This window comes from Haliaeetus albicilla, chromosome 13 (assembly GCF_947461875.1).
Source record: "Haliaeetus albicilla chromosome 13, bHalAlb1.1, whole genome shotgun sequence".
NCBI lineage: Eukaryota > Metazoa > Chordata > Aves > Accipitriformes > Accipitridae > Haliaeetus > Haliaeetus albicilla.
This window is the reverse complement of record NC_091495.1, coordinates 3,963,430-3,981,413: the sequence shown is the minus strand read 5'-3', so window position 1 is coordinate 3,981,413 and position 17,984 is coordinate 3,963,430. Positions and strand designations below refer to the sequence as shown.

General features: G+C 41.6%; 1 protein-coding gene across 29 annotated transcripts in view; it reads right to left on the bottom strand.

Moving 5' to 3' along the window:
- The window catches only part of NRXN1 (neurexin 1), a 715,706-nt gene that overhangs the window by 55,455 nt on the left and 642,267 nt on the right, over positions 1–17,984 (bottom strand). The gene's annotated exons all lie outside the window — the stretch shown is intronic.

Sequence of the window (17,984 nt, the reverse complement as noted above, 5' to 3'; positions counted from 1 at the left end):
CTTTTCACCACCCCCACCCTTCCCCCCCCCTCCTCCCCTCCCTTAATTCTTAATGGAAATCCTAGGAAATTTAGTCCATCCTCTGAAATCAATACTGGTGACAGCCGCGCTCCCTGCCTCCGCGGGAGACGAGGATGATAAATGGCCTGCGCATCAGCCCGGCCTATCAGTGCCCGCCACACATGGCGGCGGGGAGGAGGAGAGAGAAGGAGAAGAAGGAGAAGGCGCCCGCCACACGTGCCGCCGCCAAGCCAATGGCCGCGCCCGGCGGCGCGCAGCGGGGGGAGGCCGCCTGTGGTGAACCGCCGCCGAGGGCCGCGCTGCGCAACGGAGCAACGGAACGGAACGGAACGCCGCTGTGGGGAGGGAGGGGGAGAGCGGATCCTCCACGCCCCGAGCTGGCGCAAGGCGGGAGGAGGATGGCGGGAGGAAAATGGCGGGAGGAGGGGGGAGTGTGTGTGAGGAGGGGGGGGGGTGTCTCCCGTCCCTTCCCTGAGGTAGCTCCGGGAAGGCGGGCGTGTGACGCCGACGCACGACACCGCGGTGGCTTAATCGAACGTTTATAAAGTTGAGGCGAAGTGATAAGCCAGAGCCCGCTCCCCCCCTGCCCCCCAACCCCACAAAATGGAGGTGTTTGCCTTCATTTCGGAATCTCTGCCCCCCAAATACTGCAGTCCCGTTCCCCCCGCCCCCCAAGCACCTCGAGCGGGGGCACGGTGCGGGAAGCGACCAGGCGCGTTTGGGCCGCCCTAGGGAAAGCCTGTGGGTACCGGAGATCCGCCATCATCGATCGCCGGCGAGGAGCAGGCCCATGGCCTGGCACTGCGAGGAGAGCCAGGGGCTGGGGGGTAACCTCAACCCGCGAAAACGGTTTGGGCAAGGTAGTCCACAAACCCCCAGAAATCCAGCCGTAATGTCTAGTCAACAGATACCCTTTAAACCAATACAATTTTAGTTCCAATTTGTCCTAGTGAGAATCCCCCCCCCCCTTTTTTTTTCTCTTCTTGAACAGTTTCAGCAAATCCCAACAGTTGCAAGAGTTAAAAGTTACCAAGCGCCCATCTTACTCTTCTGTAGCGCTTTTCCAGAAGCCCTCAAAACTACTTTGAATAATGGATGTCTATGCTAAGGAAAAAGACGGGTGAGATCCAAAAAAGTCGGGTGAAATTAACTTTGCAGTTCCCCTAACAGGAGCTCAGAGAAGATAAGGTTGCCCTGACGTGCCTTACCCTCAGGCATCCATTTTGGTGTCAGCGTATGTTGCGTGTTTCTAAAGGCATTTTGAACTTGCCACGCCATTTGATAAACTGCGTGCACGGTACTGCTAATGGCCAAATCACGTGGCGGTAAAACAAAGCTAATGCTGCGTCTTGATAGACTGCATCATGGAAAATAAATTAAAATGGATTGATAAGATCTCCTCTGTATGAAAAACGTCTCCCTCCTCTAAACACAGAGCCAGGTTCGACCCTAAGGTCTGTGGCTGAGTATATTTGGTAGACCTCCATAGTAGTGCCTCGATTTTTAATATTCAGTTATTAAATTAGAAGCACATGTAATAGGTGTCGGCAGGTTTCCTTTCCCGATGAACTGAGGAATAACAACCCAGCTAGATAGCAGCAAGGCTGCTTAATGGATGCGGGTGCTGTCTACATACGTTCTTCATTTGGCTGCAATTCTGTCACAACAAAGATAGTTAATGCTGAAAGAAATGCCATATGACTTGTCGGAAGTGGCGTTACTCTTTGTTAAATGTCTCTCTGTGCTACGTGGTGCTAATTAGAGAAAAGTCATTGCCCTGAGTCTCTTACACCTGCCCTGTGGCAGAGCCTGACTCTTGACCCTGAGACTGGCAACCTTCAAGACAACGTGCAAGCGGATGGCGCAGAAAGCACTATACTCACTTGTTCTACACATCGTTTTCTAAGTTTGCTTTCTTCTAGTGTGGGCCAGCAAAATTAAAAAGCCCCCTGGAGCTGGACATGGTATTTTGATAGGTCCCACAGTTGTAAATCTCTCAGCATTTCCACTCAGACCAACTCCTGGCCCTCTGAGGAGCACCCTAGAAATCCCAAGATCTTGACTCTGCACCTTTCCCCTTTGCGAAGATGGCAGGGAACACCATCGGGCCATAATTAACATGGTTGCTTGTGCAGTGTTTTGTTGCAGGGTGGCAATGGTCAAACCTTCCAGCCTTTTTTGCCCATCCCTTCTCAGGGACCAGGGTGGAAGACAGGAAGGGTGATGCTGATGGTTTGCAGCTGGGCTCTGACCACCCCTTCTGGTATCAGCATCGATTTCCCTGGGCTGCCTGACAATAACCCTTGTTGGGGCTGTGTCCTCAATGAAAGGAGTTCATCTGGGGGACAAAACAAGTAAGAAAACCACTCCCATTTTCTTTAAGAAAATTATCTAAGTGAGAATATTAAATACCATTTCAAGCAGTCCAAACAATGGGGTCCTTTCACATTCACTAAGTTGAACTTTCATTACCCCAGCATGTGCCTTCCTGAGAGACAGGACTAAATTATCTAGAATATTTTGCTTGAGGCAGTATTTTTCAGTAGTGTGATTCTACAATAACACCATTAACAGTAATGGACTGTTGTACGTCCCGTGTGCTGTTATTCAGGGGACTAACATAGCAATAACAGCAATGGTATAAAGGAGGGGTAGCAGATCCTGACTCCTCTCAAATGCTGAGCAGATGTCTGTAAGGATGGCATGCTATTTGGGAAGCCTGGCCTTGGAGTGCCAGCAGAAATGCTGCAGAGCGCAGCTTGCTGTGAGCTGCGCTAGGTCAGAAAGGTATAATGCACAGATTCTGGGTGCCCAGCAAAAAACAGCTGGTAATAGAATTCCTTCTGTTGGAGAATATCCCTCCATCTAACCAAGTTCGGGGGTTTTTTTTGCTTTTTATGGAGATGCAGCTGTACGTGTATCACGTGTGATGTGCTGTGGTGTGATATAGAGATACAATAGACAATGAGGTTAGGATAGATTTTACCCAAAGGATGTGAAGACACTGTAAACATTACAGGCTTAGCAGGGCAAAGCAGTTAGAAACACACCTGCCTTTACACTTAAGTACCCGTGAGTTTACATTTAAGTAAATTCCTGAGAGCTTTGTTGAATCAAGGCCAAATATACAAAAAATAACACTAAATGCAAAAAAGCAATGAACCTGAATTTGCTTGAGTACACACTCTTAAGCTGTACATGAGAGTTTTGCTGAATGTATCTATTTTGCCAAATATATACAAAATACTGCTTAAAAACCTGCTTATTGATGCAGTGAGGGATAGGAAATGAGTAGTATAGCATGTATTTCATAGCAAGGGACATGGCGGAAAATATCACAAAGACAAATCTATGTAGTTGCTAAAATGCAGAAACAGCGTTATGCTTGAAAAACCTACACAAAAAATGACATAAAATCCAACATACACAACCGAGAACAGAAGCAGCCAAACTCGAGATTTGATTTAAATCTAAATATGCTACATATTTCATTAACTAGACAAGAACTGTACAGGCATATCATCATTAAAATCCTTGCTACTGCACAGAACAGGCAGTTAAAATTATTGTAATTTATCTAGGAAAAAGATCTACCCAAGAGCAAAAAGGTCCCCAATTTTTTTTTTTTTTTTATAGCAGATACCATTTTATCAAAAAAAATTGCACCTACAATTCAGACAGAGGTGGAAGCCTTAAGTTCTTGCACTTCAACCTAAGGCCAGGCACAAATTAAGCAGTTGGAGGTCAGAGTGAGACTTTTTATATAGAATTAATTTCTGCATGAACAAATAACATACTTAAACCTTGTGTGATGAAAACCCAAAAGCAAACCCAAAAGCACCTCATAGTTTCCAGAAGTTTACCAATAAGTGCACATACACGCGTCCATGTGCAAACATAGCTACAGTCCTAGATAGCTACTTCACAGGCTGAAATACATTACCCACCACTTCTAATGCTCTTAATGAACGTGAAAGTTATGTGAGTTTTAAATAGAAACTTCTACGTGTCCTTGGGGATTAAATGGGCATTTCAGCTTGAGAGTCACATCTCTCTTATGCTCAGGTGGGCCTCCGCTGATGCCCAGCCACCTGCAACCCCCCCAATATTGTCCTTGGGAAACATATTTAACAACTTTTAGGTGTATGCGGGTTTGCAGTCTCCAGTGAGTTTTAATTTCATAATTACTCATACGCAAATTCATTCCTATCCAGGGAGAGCTGGCATTGAGGAGGTACCCTTACTCTTTTCACAGGAGAACTGGGACAGAATTTGGGATGTTGTCAACGTGACATCTTCTTCACTTTCCCTCTGGAGACTTCTGCAAGACTCCACTCTGCTAAACTACCGAACTTTGGGAAATAAATGTCAGTGTCAACACTTTCTGTCATCTCTGCAACACTTTGCGTACTCCGCACCTGTGACAAAATTACCCCCTTCTGGCAGGAAGTCTGTAATCTCCTTCCCGGAGGTCTGAACTTTCCCATCATGCTGTCAGCCAAACTGCACCCGTCAGGCCAGCTTGCAGATACCTCTGTTCCCATGGATTGTAGGAAAACAAGCTCGACAGTGATGAAAATCTTTAAGAGGACTGCCTTCCGCTGCTCAAAAGGTCAAGATCCTCCTCCTTCTTTAAGCAAAAGGAAGCAGAAAAACTGTCACCGGAAAAAATTGGCCTCTCAGGAAACCATAATTTAGATCAATCCTACCTGTTTGGAACTAACAGCTGCCATCAGACTTTAGTCCCAAAGCCCGTACTGCCAAGAAACAGACGAAATGTACTCTTTTTGCCGGACACACATATATTTTCATTCTCTGCTTCCTGTGACCTCCTACTTATTATTGCCTACCTTTTTTCTGGTCTTTCCAAATCTTTCTACACCTGGTTAATCAACACAGTCATAATAATACACAGGGAAAACTTGATGACATGCAGCTATTATGCTAATTACATAGGGCACGTTTATTTTGTCTCAATTGTCTCCGTAAATTACATTTCTTACCCTTGCAAATATTAACACTACCTGATTGCTCACACCTATCTGGTTTAGTCATAAGTACTACTCATTGCTTTTTCTAGGGTGGAGGGGACAAATTACATGGGAAGATACATAGATACAGATGTAGGAAGGGGGAAGAAGTCAGCTACTTGTACTGAAATTTTTCCAAGGGTAATTAAAAGTAAACAACCGGAAACCTTAGTATTCTTGAAATGGCAAAATGAAACATTGGTAGAAACATGTTTAAAGCTGAACACCTGTAGAAGAAAGAGGAAGAAATTTTGCTCCTAGACCAACCCTATCTACAAAAAGCAGATACAAAGAAACAGTGTATGATACCCTTCAGTGGGAAAAAAAAAAAAAGAAAGATCAGATGAGACAAACTCTCAGAGCAGCATTCTGAAATTTTGGAGGTATCATGCCCATGCTTTGCTAATTAAAAATAATCTAGAATGACAATGTCCAATTATTCACAAGGATCCATTTCACCCCTATAGCTACACAAAGATACCAGGTGTGACACGCAAAAAGTATTCACCCTTGCTATCCTCTGCTGGCTAGGAGAAGGGATTTTGCCCCCCTGTTTCAGTCTAGGAAGTATTAAGGCTGCCTTAACTTGTACCTGACTGTCTGCTGTCTAAAAGACTTGTAAAGACATCTGCCTTGATTTCTGCACCAGCAGCACCTCTGTACAGGTCATAAAGTCCTAAATAAATTAGTCCTAAATCCCCACAGGGGATTCCTGTGGGCCCGCCTGCTTCTTTTGTATGGGGCAAAGCAGCACAGAACAATGACGGACCGAATCTTTTTTCTTTGTTATTTTAAACTAACACACAGTGATTTTATAGGTACTATTCTCATTTCAGTGGATGTCAGTTCAGGCCCCGGGGTTTATCAGGGAACCCGAATTATCTCCAGAGGCTCAGCAGGGTAGATGAGCCCCAGCATTTGGATGAGCCTGGGGAACAGGGTCAAGCTCAGCGAGGCTGAGGCAGAAGCAAACTCTTAAATTGAATAAAAGTTTTCTCCTCCTGCAAACAGCATCAGGATCTAAAGGAGAGGGGAGAAAGAGCTCCAGTGCCTGCAGTGGCACACCAACAAGGTGCGTTTTCCAGAAGATGCACAAGAAGTTGTAATGGGGTGAAAACAGAAGTCGAGGGGTCAGGGCGGGGGGGGGACACATAGGAGAGAGAGCCCACATCTGCCTCTTGCTCTGTGCTCTTCAGCATGTCAGAGATCACGTTTTCTTCCCCCAAATAAGAACAAGCAAAATAAAGAAAAAAAAAAAAAAAGTCCTTTGTGTTCTTTCCTTCTGGGTACATAATGCACATCTGTGTGTGTACAAATAAATAAACTGGGAGCAACTGCAGATGAGGCTATTCTGTAAACAATAAAGCTATTTATACCATTTCATACCTTTGTCAACATTTTACACTTAAATGTTTCAATATGACTGTGTATTTCACAAATGATTAGATTCAAAGTGATTCTCTCATCAGCTTTGGCAGGATCAGGAAAGACTTTACTCCCTTGTGTCAGCCTCCTGTATGGATAACAGGGGCAACTGCCTACATCAAGATGTATACAGGATGATGAAACGCATAGCATAAGACGCAAACCTGTTGTACCAGGTAGTTAGGGGAGCAGAACGAAAGGTGAAGTCTCGGCTTCCAGCGTATATTCCCCAGGTGTGACTTTGCCCTGCTCCATCAGAGCCATTTTTAGCAGCTGGGGAATTCTTGTTGAAGTTTTAATGTTTATAAAACAGTTTAAATCTAAACCTAACAGAGCAGAGAATGTAATATACTGGGTTTGATTGATCTGGATCTTCGGGTTTCTAAAACCTTGTTGGTTCAAAGAAAATTGCTATGAGTATATTATTTGTTCTACTTCAAAATCATACCTTTTCAGAGACACCCACATAGCTTAGAAATAGATGTGCAAATGCATTAATTTTTGGCCTTGCTACATTTTGCAGAGTGGGAGTATAAGGCAAAAAAAACCCCAAAGAGAATGTGAAACCTTCCTTATAAATTAAAGGTTTCATATCCTAATAAATAATTTCTTTGGCTGTTAGTAAACGCTTCCATTATCCCCTAATGTGGAGAAGCCCGCAGAGACTGGGTGTCTGCTGCTGCCTCTTTAATCAGAAACCTGTTTTGACTGTTCTGTCAGGTAAACAGCAGAGCCTGGGCCGTGTCTCTTTTCTATGCTCCGTGGAAAAATATAGCAGCTATTCAATAACTACACAGACACCCACAAAAGCACACATAACGTAATGTTGGCTGCTCACCCAGCACAGTGCTTCGCTGTGTGGAAATAGGGTGGCTTTCCTGTGACCGCAGCGATGCTAAGGGCTTCCTTCAGCCTGTGTGTTGGGTTTTTATGGGAAGGATGATTGATGCGGCTAACGGATTCAAGCAGCAGCTGAAGGTAGCTGAGCCTCCTGTAAGCTGACAAGGATGGAAACACCGAGAGAGAAACCTTCAAATGAAGAGCTAATTAATGGGTGCAGTTGTGTGCTGGTTATCAGGAGGGCTCTAATTACAGGCCTAGAGGAAGACCACAAAACTAATGAAGGAATTCACATTTAGCGGAGAATATCTTGCTCTGACATCAACCTCCAGGTGACAGGAGATGAGGAGACTGATGGGCTGACAAGACTGCTTGCATCTCCAAAGCACAGGGCTGCTCACCTACCTCTCTGCCAGCAGCCAGGTTTAAAAGGAAAGGATTTTTACCATGGAGGAAAACCAGGCAAACTAGAAGAGCCGTGCAAACTACACCACAGTCAAATCAACCCACAGGCAAAATTAAAAGCAATGGGAACTGCTTCACTTCTGAATGAGAAACTCATATTCTTTAAAAGGGTATAAACAGAATAGGAAACAGCCCTTGATACTTGGACGGCTCTAACAAAACAAAACAAAACAAAAAATCCCCAGCAAAAAAGGAATTTGAATACTTCATGAGAATTACATGATTTTTCACACTTTAATTAAATTACTGCTTTGGCTCAGCCATTTTGCCATAGGCAAGAGCTATACAGAGTTGTTGTTGGGGGGTATTAGTTGTTTTTGTTTGAAGTTCATAGCATTTAAAGAAAGATATTAGGAAAGAAAAATAAGACAGGCATGCAGAGCGCATAGAAATTCATGGAAAGACTTTTGTGGATCATGGAAGAGGCATTAGAGGGCTGGTGAGAAACCCTGGTCCTTCTGAAATCAACAGCAATTCTGCCAGGATTTCAACCCTTATTTTTCAAAACATCCCAAAGTGTGTCCCCTGCTTTCATACCTCTTTGGGAAGCACAGTCACCTACAAGGACAAGTGAGAACTCCTCTCGCGAGCAGTGTTGCCATCACCTTGCCATTTGGTGCTAAGGAAGGAGGAGAGGATGTCAGTGGTACCCTCCTCCTGGGCAAGGCTCGTAGGCTTGTAAATCTGCATCCTTAAAAATTTCACACACATCTTGAAGATGAGCACTATTAGAGAAACTGCTTTGAAGGTGGAATACATACTATGCATTGTTTTGAGGGAAGACCAGAGGTAATTTGACATGTTGAACTAGTATGGAGGTATGTAATGCAAGTGGAAGTGTTTCACTACCTACTGGTGTTCACCGTTTTTCAAGCTAAAACTCTGACATGTTATTTATATTCATTTCTATCGGTACATACCTAGTTAAAACACAAATTAGCCATAACTTTGATGTCATTATGACAAGACATGAAAAATCAAAAACATATTGCTCATCATGATGTTATTCTTCCAGTGCATACGCAAGGTATTGCAGAAAAAAATTAAGGAGTGGTATCTTTTGGCTGATTATCTGTCTAACAGTCTGCTTGTGCAGGTCACGGCTCTGTAAGCAGTCAAATAAGCCCATGATGATAAAATGGAAATTACAATACTCATGTACAAGGCCACACACAAGCATGTATACCCCTACATGTTGGAAACACCCTATTTGTTTTCTGCTTTGTTTACTATCAAATCTTCTTATTTCTCTTTCATCCTAAGAGACAAGTAATTAGAAGTCTACTAATCAATAGACCATTTTATTATCCAGTGCAGCTCTGAATAATCCTCATAATTTAACTAGCTTCTGAGTAGGCCAGTAGGGAATACGTGGAGAAAACAAAGAATTTGACAAATACCAAGGGCTAGTCAGTACAAAGCAGCTTTCAAGAAAATAAAAAAAGCTACCCGAGATTAGTTTTAAGTAGCGAAATCAAAACAAGCGAAATGCAAATCTGGTTTTTCTTCTTTTCTTTGCAGTAAAATTCACGGCTGCTTTGCCCCGGCTAAGCCCCGGAGGTCAGGCACGCTTGGGCTGCTGGAGGTGGCATCTTCTCCTGTGCCAGGGAGAGCTCCTTGGCCACAGGAAGGGGTTTTTTGCACAAAGAAGGGAAGGGAAGGAGGACATTATCCCCCCTCAGGGCTCCCTGCCAGGTTTAGGTTTCTTTGCCTAAGCCTTGTGAAGAGAAGCCGCAGCACAGCTATGCTGGACCAGCAGCATCCTCGGGCAGCAAAGCCAGGTAGTCTCCAGGCTCCATTAGAGTGCCCTTCTTTATGCCACTATAGAAGTGGATTTAGCACCTAAACTCTAACAACAAAGAAGCAGGAACATACTTTCGGCCACAATATTCATATATTCACAGATTACAAAACTAGACAGTTCATCTGCCCAGACCTCCCCCCGCTATTTTTTTTTTTTTTTAAACCATATCATTGAATTTTATTTGGCATTCTAGAAGTGTATATTTATTTAATTGAAAGCAGCCAGGATAATTATTCTTTCTCTATCAAAATTGTTTTCTGTGCTTTAAAGAAGACTACAGAATAAAAAGTAGGACAATGCAGTGTAAAAACATTAATTAAAATAGTCCTCCTGAACGTATTTTTCTATGCTCTTTCATTTCCTTGACAGCAAAGCTGCATTTCTTCCTCATTTATTGTTAATGAACTAAGTATATCCTTGCTTGGTCTTGCTGGAAAGTTCAAACAATAAAAATAAATAAAACCAGCCTAATGTTAAATTTCAGCCTTCAGGTCCATAAGAATTATTTACAACTCAAATCACAGTCAGGTTTAAATCACAAACTTTTCAATATTTAACAAAATATTGCTGTAGCAAATGCATAAATGAGTAAGACATGGCAGTATTGAAGCAGACTTAAAAAAAAATACAAGATACAGATGCAGATGCTTGTGTATGTATATAATAAAAAGTCACTATGCTTATAACTGATATAATTTTCACATTCAACTTATTTTGCCTTGGCATCTATGACTGGTGATTCAATTTATTTCATTTATGAAATTATTTCTAAATATTTAACTAGTGCAAAATATAAGCACAGTGTCAGCTCTGTGGAGCTTAGGGTCTAACAAGAACATATGACTGAGAGGCTTCTGGTGTCAGAAATCCAAAGAAAAGGCTTAAACAGCCCTTTCAAAGTCAAGAGTGCCGCTAGGAACCAAAATTTGGTTGGAAAAAATCTCTGGGTCTTGCTCACTGGCCTAATATTCATTTCTTTGTAAAATCTTCTTTAGCTATTTTTTGCCAGATGCCATGCGAAGTCGTTCTTGTTCAGATCCAGCTCTCAGTAGGACCATTCCCACCGAGCAGGCGAGGTTGGACCAGCGACCTCCCTAAGCCCCTTCCTCCCAGAGTGACCCTACAGGAAAGGCAGAGCTGGAGGAGACCTCCTAGTTCAACAGAGCTAGCCCTTTATCATCACCAGTACAGGACCTTTGTATCAACTGGTCACACCAGTTCACTTTTGACTGTTATTCCTACTGAAACACCGCTCTTTTGATACCCTCTTTTTATTCCCACCCTAAGTTTATCTGTGGCCAGTTTATCTCTGTTTTCTCTCATGCCACTTCAATCCTTTGGCATAAATAGTCCTCTCCCCTCTCTGACTAATTTATTTTCACTTCTAGTCATCGTTTTGCTGTGTTAAAACACGCCACATTCTTTTAGAGGATGGAAATGTGAAGAAGATCACATCAGATGAGCAAGGATGCGAGCTCACAGCAGTTCTTATGCTCTACAGTAACTACCTTACTGTCATGGGTTTCTGAAGTACACTGAGATAAAGACACACACGTTTCCAGTGGATGCAGAGTACTGGTGCGCTGCAAGTGCCCCAGTAAAGCTGGGGTGACTGGCTGGCAGAGCTATACCCTTTTTTTCTCTGGTAGGATAGGATCTCTGCCATTTCTCTCTCCCTCCATATGGGCCAGCAGTACAATTGCCTTTTCCATGGCCACAACACTCCAGCTTACTCATCCTGTTGTCATTTAGCACATCGTACGCTTTTACTTCTTATTCAGTTCTAACTGATGAGCAATTAACTTGTAGCTGAATATCTTGTTATTCTTAAGTATGTGATTTTGCACTCCATAGTAATGAATTCATCCCTCTGCTCCTACCCCAGTTTGCGGGGTCATTCAACTTGATACCCTCATTTTCTCCATATTGACGATGCCTCCCTTCCTTACGTCATGCCTAATCAGTGCCCCTCCACTTTTTGAGCTGCTCCTGGGCTACATTTTTACTGCTGTTCATTAAAGTTAGCGAGTCTCAAGGAAGAAGCAAGACTTGCAATCAACCGGCTCATCAACTAGGAGCAAAATATTGGTTTTCTATTCCTGGTAGGTTGCGTCGAAAGTCCTCGCTTCCCTTATGGCTATCTACAGCCTTTATCCTGAATCAGAATTTGGAAGAAGGTCATACCTACTGATTTATAAAGGCAACAAGAGCTACAAGAACAGGGTCAGGCAGAATGATAACAAAAAAGAAGAGAGGAACAAGAGGCCAAAGTAATCTGCAATAGTACTGCCCACACCACGAGACGGAAGAAGGATAAATGTCACAGTCCCTGTAGGGAAATGGAAATATTTTGAGCCATACCTTTATTCTGACCCACAGTGGTATGTCTTGTTGAAATACAAAATTGATCCTAATAGCAAAATACAGCCTCAGTAAAATGATCAACTCCTTGTTTTTTCTGCAGCTGTAACAGAGTAATTGATTAATAGTGCAGAAGCCAAGAAGAAATAGCATGTATGACATTACGTTCATACTTTATCAGACAGATTAAGTAAAGTTTTAAGGCCTCATGTTCATTCTTTGCAGACTGGTGAATTCCATCTGTTAAGAATGAATTTCCAGTTGGCACACAGAAAATGACTGCACTGTTGTATAAGCATCTCCTCTAAGCTCTGTCATTTATTTCTGTAATTAAAACCATTTTGAGAAAGATGTAGTCAGTTCAAGAAAATTACATGTTACAATAAAACAATTCTAATAACAATCCAGAAGTTATTAATGAATACTCAATTCTATATAGGAAAGTATTAACTGGAGTAGCTCCTGAACAGGATTATTGCTATTTTCAGGCTTTCAAATGTGTTTTCTGCACAGAATATGGCAGTTACATTTGCATAATAATCATAAATCCAATCCAGAAATGTAATTTTATTTTTCTGAATAACCCGTCTGCTAATTTATCAAGGGCTCTAAACATCTGAAATGGTGGAGCAGAGGATAAGATAATGATATGTCTTTTTTGTGGGATTTAGTAACTAGAAACAAGCAGGGAACTGAAGGATGAAATTTTTTTTTTAAAAAAGCTATTGATTGTAAAAACACAGTTTATTGTTTCTTAGATTTGTGTAGTGTTTGCCAGCCTCTCCTCATCTCTCCAATCCCAAGAAAAGCAGCAAAGAAATAATAAAAACTGCTTCCTATTCCAATTAATTGTTTAGAAAACACAAAAATTTTATATCTCCCAGAGCCTTTCCTAACAGAATGTACTGTGGCTAAAAGCCTGCTGGCAAATCACTACATACAGATGACTTAAACACGTGCTCACACAAAGAGCCAGAAAAGCAACTTCTGAGGAAGGGGTTTTGCTTTTGTAAGTATAAGTATTTGCAAAGCATTTTCCTTTCTCTTCTTGCCTTCAGGGGAACCGTTTCTGCTTATTAAAGACCGTCACTGCCCAGGTACCTTTAGAGGAGATAACTTGACCAGTCGACCCCATGGCCCTAGGAACACTCAGCTCGAGGACCATGCAACTCAGTCAAGGAGCTCTGGAGATATTCAGCAGTTTGCCTCAGGACAAGACCCGCAGTCAGATGAGGCAGTGGTGCAGCCCACTTTGGTCAGAAAACTTCTTTCCGTAATTTCGTCGAGCTCAATGAATGAGACAGCACTAAGGATCATGACCTCATACGTTTGTGGGAGTTTTGACCTTTCAAGCACAAGATGATCATTCCTGGATCATTTATCCTCTGACAAGGACAGGTTATGAAGATAAAGCCCATCATATGATAAAGTGATCGTGCCCTTCTTAACATTCAGAAATCTTCTGTTAGGAAAGGGCTATATAAATACACAGTAGTGTTGGTTTAGTACATGAAAGCCTGGAACTTCTGCTGCAAAATAATGTTCTTTTAAAAGCGCTGCACACAACATTCACAAACGAAACAGCAAAACTCTCTGATAGCTGGACCGTAGGAAAAGTGTGATACAAGAAGCTGCTGTTCAACAGTAAGCTCCTGAGGAGTAAGATGAGCTATTTGAGAAGGTACGTAGCTCGTAAATGTATGTGTGGTTAAACATCTTGAAACTAACATCACTCTCCTCACGTTCCCACCTTCTGCTTTGGTCTCCAAAGAAGTTCTTATTGCCAGAGCCTTCAAAAAGGCTTATCTCAGCCTAAGAAGCAAAAGAAAAGTAGTTTTATAGTGGCACAGATGGCTACGTTCATGCATCTTTTCCTCTTACAAGTGGTGTCTTCTTATGAACGCTTTTACAGCTGAAACCCAAGAAATATGTACCTCAACCAATTATATTCTCAGTGTTGAAATTTGATGCAACACATTCTTTGCTACAAAGAAGAAAGCACTTTTCTCACAGGCTATGACTACATCTTGCTTCGTAAAGACAACACTGTATTTTTATTTCATGGTAGTCCAGTGCTGCGACTGAGTGGTGACTCAATAGTCTAAAATTAGCCTACTCATCCCAAACCTGAGACATGTCATTCCGCCTATAGCATCAACAAGAAATGGTACCTGATGCTTTTTCTTCTCTCCATAATTAGAAGCCTTGAGGGTTTGGGGGTTTTTTTTAATAAACAAAAAGCACCTCCCCAAAACAAAAAAACTCTAAGCAAAAAAAACCCTCTAAATCTCTTTGACAGGTGACTAAATCACAAGAAAACTAATATAAAGCCCTAACTTTACAGGGAGACAAAGGATGACCTTCTCTGTGATTCTTTTAAATAAGTTAATATTTTATGTTTGCTTTCACTCAAAAGCTTTTAGACTCCCCTGTTCTTGACCCCTTTCTCCCTTTCTTCATTTTTTTTTTTTAACAGGCTAAAAGAAAGAAAAACAAACAAAGGAAAGAAAGAAACAAGGAGTTTACGTAATTTTTGGCAAACTGCCACTGCAGATTAAATATCCACTAAAAGCAGAAATATACGGACAAATACAAAATAGGTCAGGTTCCATATAAATGTGCTTTCAGATGAAAACTACTCATCAAGCCTCCCTGAGGTCTTTTCTCCCCTTTCCTGGCGATCACAGAAGGACTAACCAAATCAACAACCTAACTAGACTGGAGTCTTTGCCTCCACGACTGGATTAGCACCAGGTGAACTGAGACGTCCGTTGGGACCAGCATAGATTTCACTCTTAGGTTGCCGATACGGACTTGCTCATGAGACACACGTTCTGCACGAAGCAATAAAGCCTCCTTCTGCGCCCACGCTGGCGTGCTCCATATAAAAGTCCATTCAAAAAGACAGCTACTTGACAGGATCACCCCATTTCTTCATATACTGGACTTAGAAACTTTTTCCTGAAAGTTTCACTGCCGATATCAGTCATCCCAGTGTTCCCAGGAAGGAAAAAATAAGGCTGTTATTACTGCAAGGGAACAACAGAGCCATGAGGAATTAGCAGATGCGAGGATGCTGCTAAAGTTCAGTGAGAAATGGCAACTTGAGAAATGCTGTTTCTTCAGCAAAAAAACACAGGCAATAGGTTTTGAGGGGGAAAAATAATAATGATTAAATAGGCTAAGTAAAAGGGAGGAAAGATGCAGAGAGTAATCAACCAGAATTTTTCAGCAGAGGAACAAATCTAGAAGTATGCAATTAATTGTGGAAAATAGGACAATTAATGAAAAATACAAAGGAAACACATATGGAAAAATTAAGAAACGATCTGTTGTGTGGGTGAGAGTGAACACAGAGAAAGACAACAATGTCAGATATAATATGCTACTAAAGCTTTTTACTTCCTCACGTCCCTTTGCTTTTCAAACTCTTGCAAAACATTACCTCATCTGTTTGTTGGGGTTTTTTTTATCCCTAGTGTGCAAACTAACATTTCTCATCTTTGTCTTTTCCACTGCAAACAACAAAACTCTTATCTAGCCAGAGCGCCATCACAGAGAGACAATGTTATGCGCAGCTGACTGTGTCTTCAAGTACATTTGGTTGTATTTGCTAAATACATTTTTAATGCGTTCACCCACCTCTTCATAGCAGAAGCTCAGGGAGTTGAAACATCGAGAAATGTCTGTTTCAAAATCAGTCCCAGATACACGCACACACCCCACATTTCTAGAGTGGGTTTTAAGTAATCAGAGGAAAATGGACATGCTAATTATTGTTTAAGCAGTGGATAATGCAAAACCATCAAATATCTTCTAAGGTATTTTCTATCATCTCTGTAGCTCTTAACCTGCAACTCTTCCGAAGAAGAGAAGCTTCAGACAATAGATTGCTTCAGCCTTAAAAAGTCACTAAAACCCTGAGTAAATTGGCTTATTTACTTACATATGTTCTTTGTAACTTATATTTTTCTCCAAATAATACATTTACGCTGATAAAAAATGCTTTACTTTTAAACTGTTGCAGCTAACTTCTGTTTCTGAAATTTGAAGGATGTTCTAATGGAGTCAGTCCTCTTCACTGTTTTAAAATGATCTGCACCTTCAACACTGTAAGCACGGGTGTATATACAGCTCTGCTTCCCAAAACACTGGTTTGGGGGCATTCGCTGTGTGGCAGAGTATAGTGCAAAAGACGATCACAGAAGTATGCTTGTGATCTGAAGTCTGGCACTGAGCTACTTCAGCCTGAACCAGAATCAAATGCAAATTTCATAGCCTTCCCACTAATATACATCTTCAACCAAAGAACAGCCCATTTGTGATTTATGTCGCCGCTTCTTTCACTGCTGAACCTCTCCCAGATGTCCTCATCACTTTAGGATACTGCCCTTCAAATTTGCTTTATAATGTGCCTTGTACATTTCATAAATCAAGGCTGAACTCTTCACTTCTGTGCATTATTCCTGAAAATAACCTCACCCATCTTCTGAAGTATGATCCATTCACTTGATGAAACACTAAGATTTTTCCTTAATGTGTCCTGGTCAAATTCATAATTACAGCACAAATCCCATTAAATGTTCCATGTAATAATTAGATGACAATAACTTGATGATTCCACTGAATAAGGCAGAGAGTAAGGTCTGTGTGAAATCTCCTATTTCTGGTGCACAGTCACAGGGCTGGAATCTGACTACTTGCATGTAAATTCAGCAAATTCAATGAAGTTACGAAGCTACATTGTACCATCAGGAGGAAATTCTGAGTAACTCTTCAGTGACAGGAGGTTGAGACACAACCCAGAAAAAACAGCCTCTGCTGCAGAGAATCGTTGAAACGACTCAGATGCAGCTTAACTTCATGTCTGGTTCAATGGGGAAAACCCTAAGCTAAGGTACCTTGAGAACTCGGCTGCCCAAATTTCAAAGCAGAATTAATTTAGGTTCCCAGAAGCTTTTGCCAAGTAGAGGAGCTCTGGACTACTTTTTAAAAAAAAAAATTTATCGCCCACATTCTCTCTAAAACCCATTTTTAGATGTTGGAGGCCTCTATGGCTCTTGCCCTATGTCCCTTAAAGCATGCTGTGAGCTTGCATGGTTTTTAGCAAGTTTTAACAGGATCTGCACTGGCTTGTCATATTTTGCTGTTTACAAAAGTAAATGAAATAATTTTAAAGAGTCTGCTTAGGAGTTTAAGCAAGACTTACTTGAATGCAAGTAAAAAAGATAATAAAGCTCCATATAGAAAAAATAGCCTATGCATTGAGGGTAGAAGGGAAGGAAGAGATTAAGAAAAGACAACCTAGTGCACAAATAACTTCTATGAAGAAATCCTATCTACTACAGTCGTAGTGATATCCAAAGATTATATAAACATTATTCTACCAAATTTAATTTGTACATCTTTTTTGTTTTGTTTCAGTGATGCCCCAGAAAACTCCAAGCTGGAATGCTCTATTTGTGTTAAATTTTACAGGATGGTTCAAAACCTGTTGGAAGGTTATAATTTTCTAGTAAATTATATGGTGACCTTTTTGTAATGCTTAAGGCCGTAATACTCAGGCTAGGTATTTTTCAAATAGTGCAGCATGTTTTTAGTTTAGGAAAATGTATGCATAGGATTTGCAGAACAATCTAAATTATTCTGCACTTGACAAGATTTCAAGAGTCACGTCTATTACTGTAATATTTTTCCCACAGAGTGCTTGCTTCACGTCTACACAGAAACAGCCCCTGAAATGTCAAAGAATATGGAAGCTAGGTGGTTGCTTGTTGACCTGTAAGATTACAAGTTGCCAGACTCTCAGGGCAAGAACAACTGCAAGGCCAGATGACAATCAAATACCACTCTTAATTACTTCTGCCGTGGAGTCTAAATATATGACCAGCTTGTGCTGAAATCATGTCGTGCTATATCTGGCTGATATGTGTCAAGGGACTGTGTCCTTCGTTCTCTACCAATATTCAGAGGTATCGACAAGGATAAATTCAGTACGGGGACTGTAGCAGGTGCTGAGACCTCACTTGATATATGTA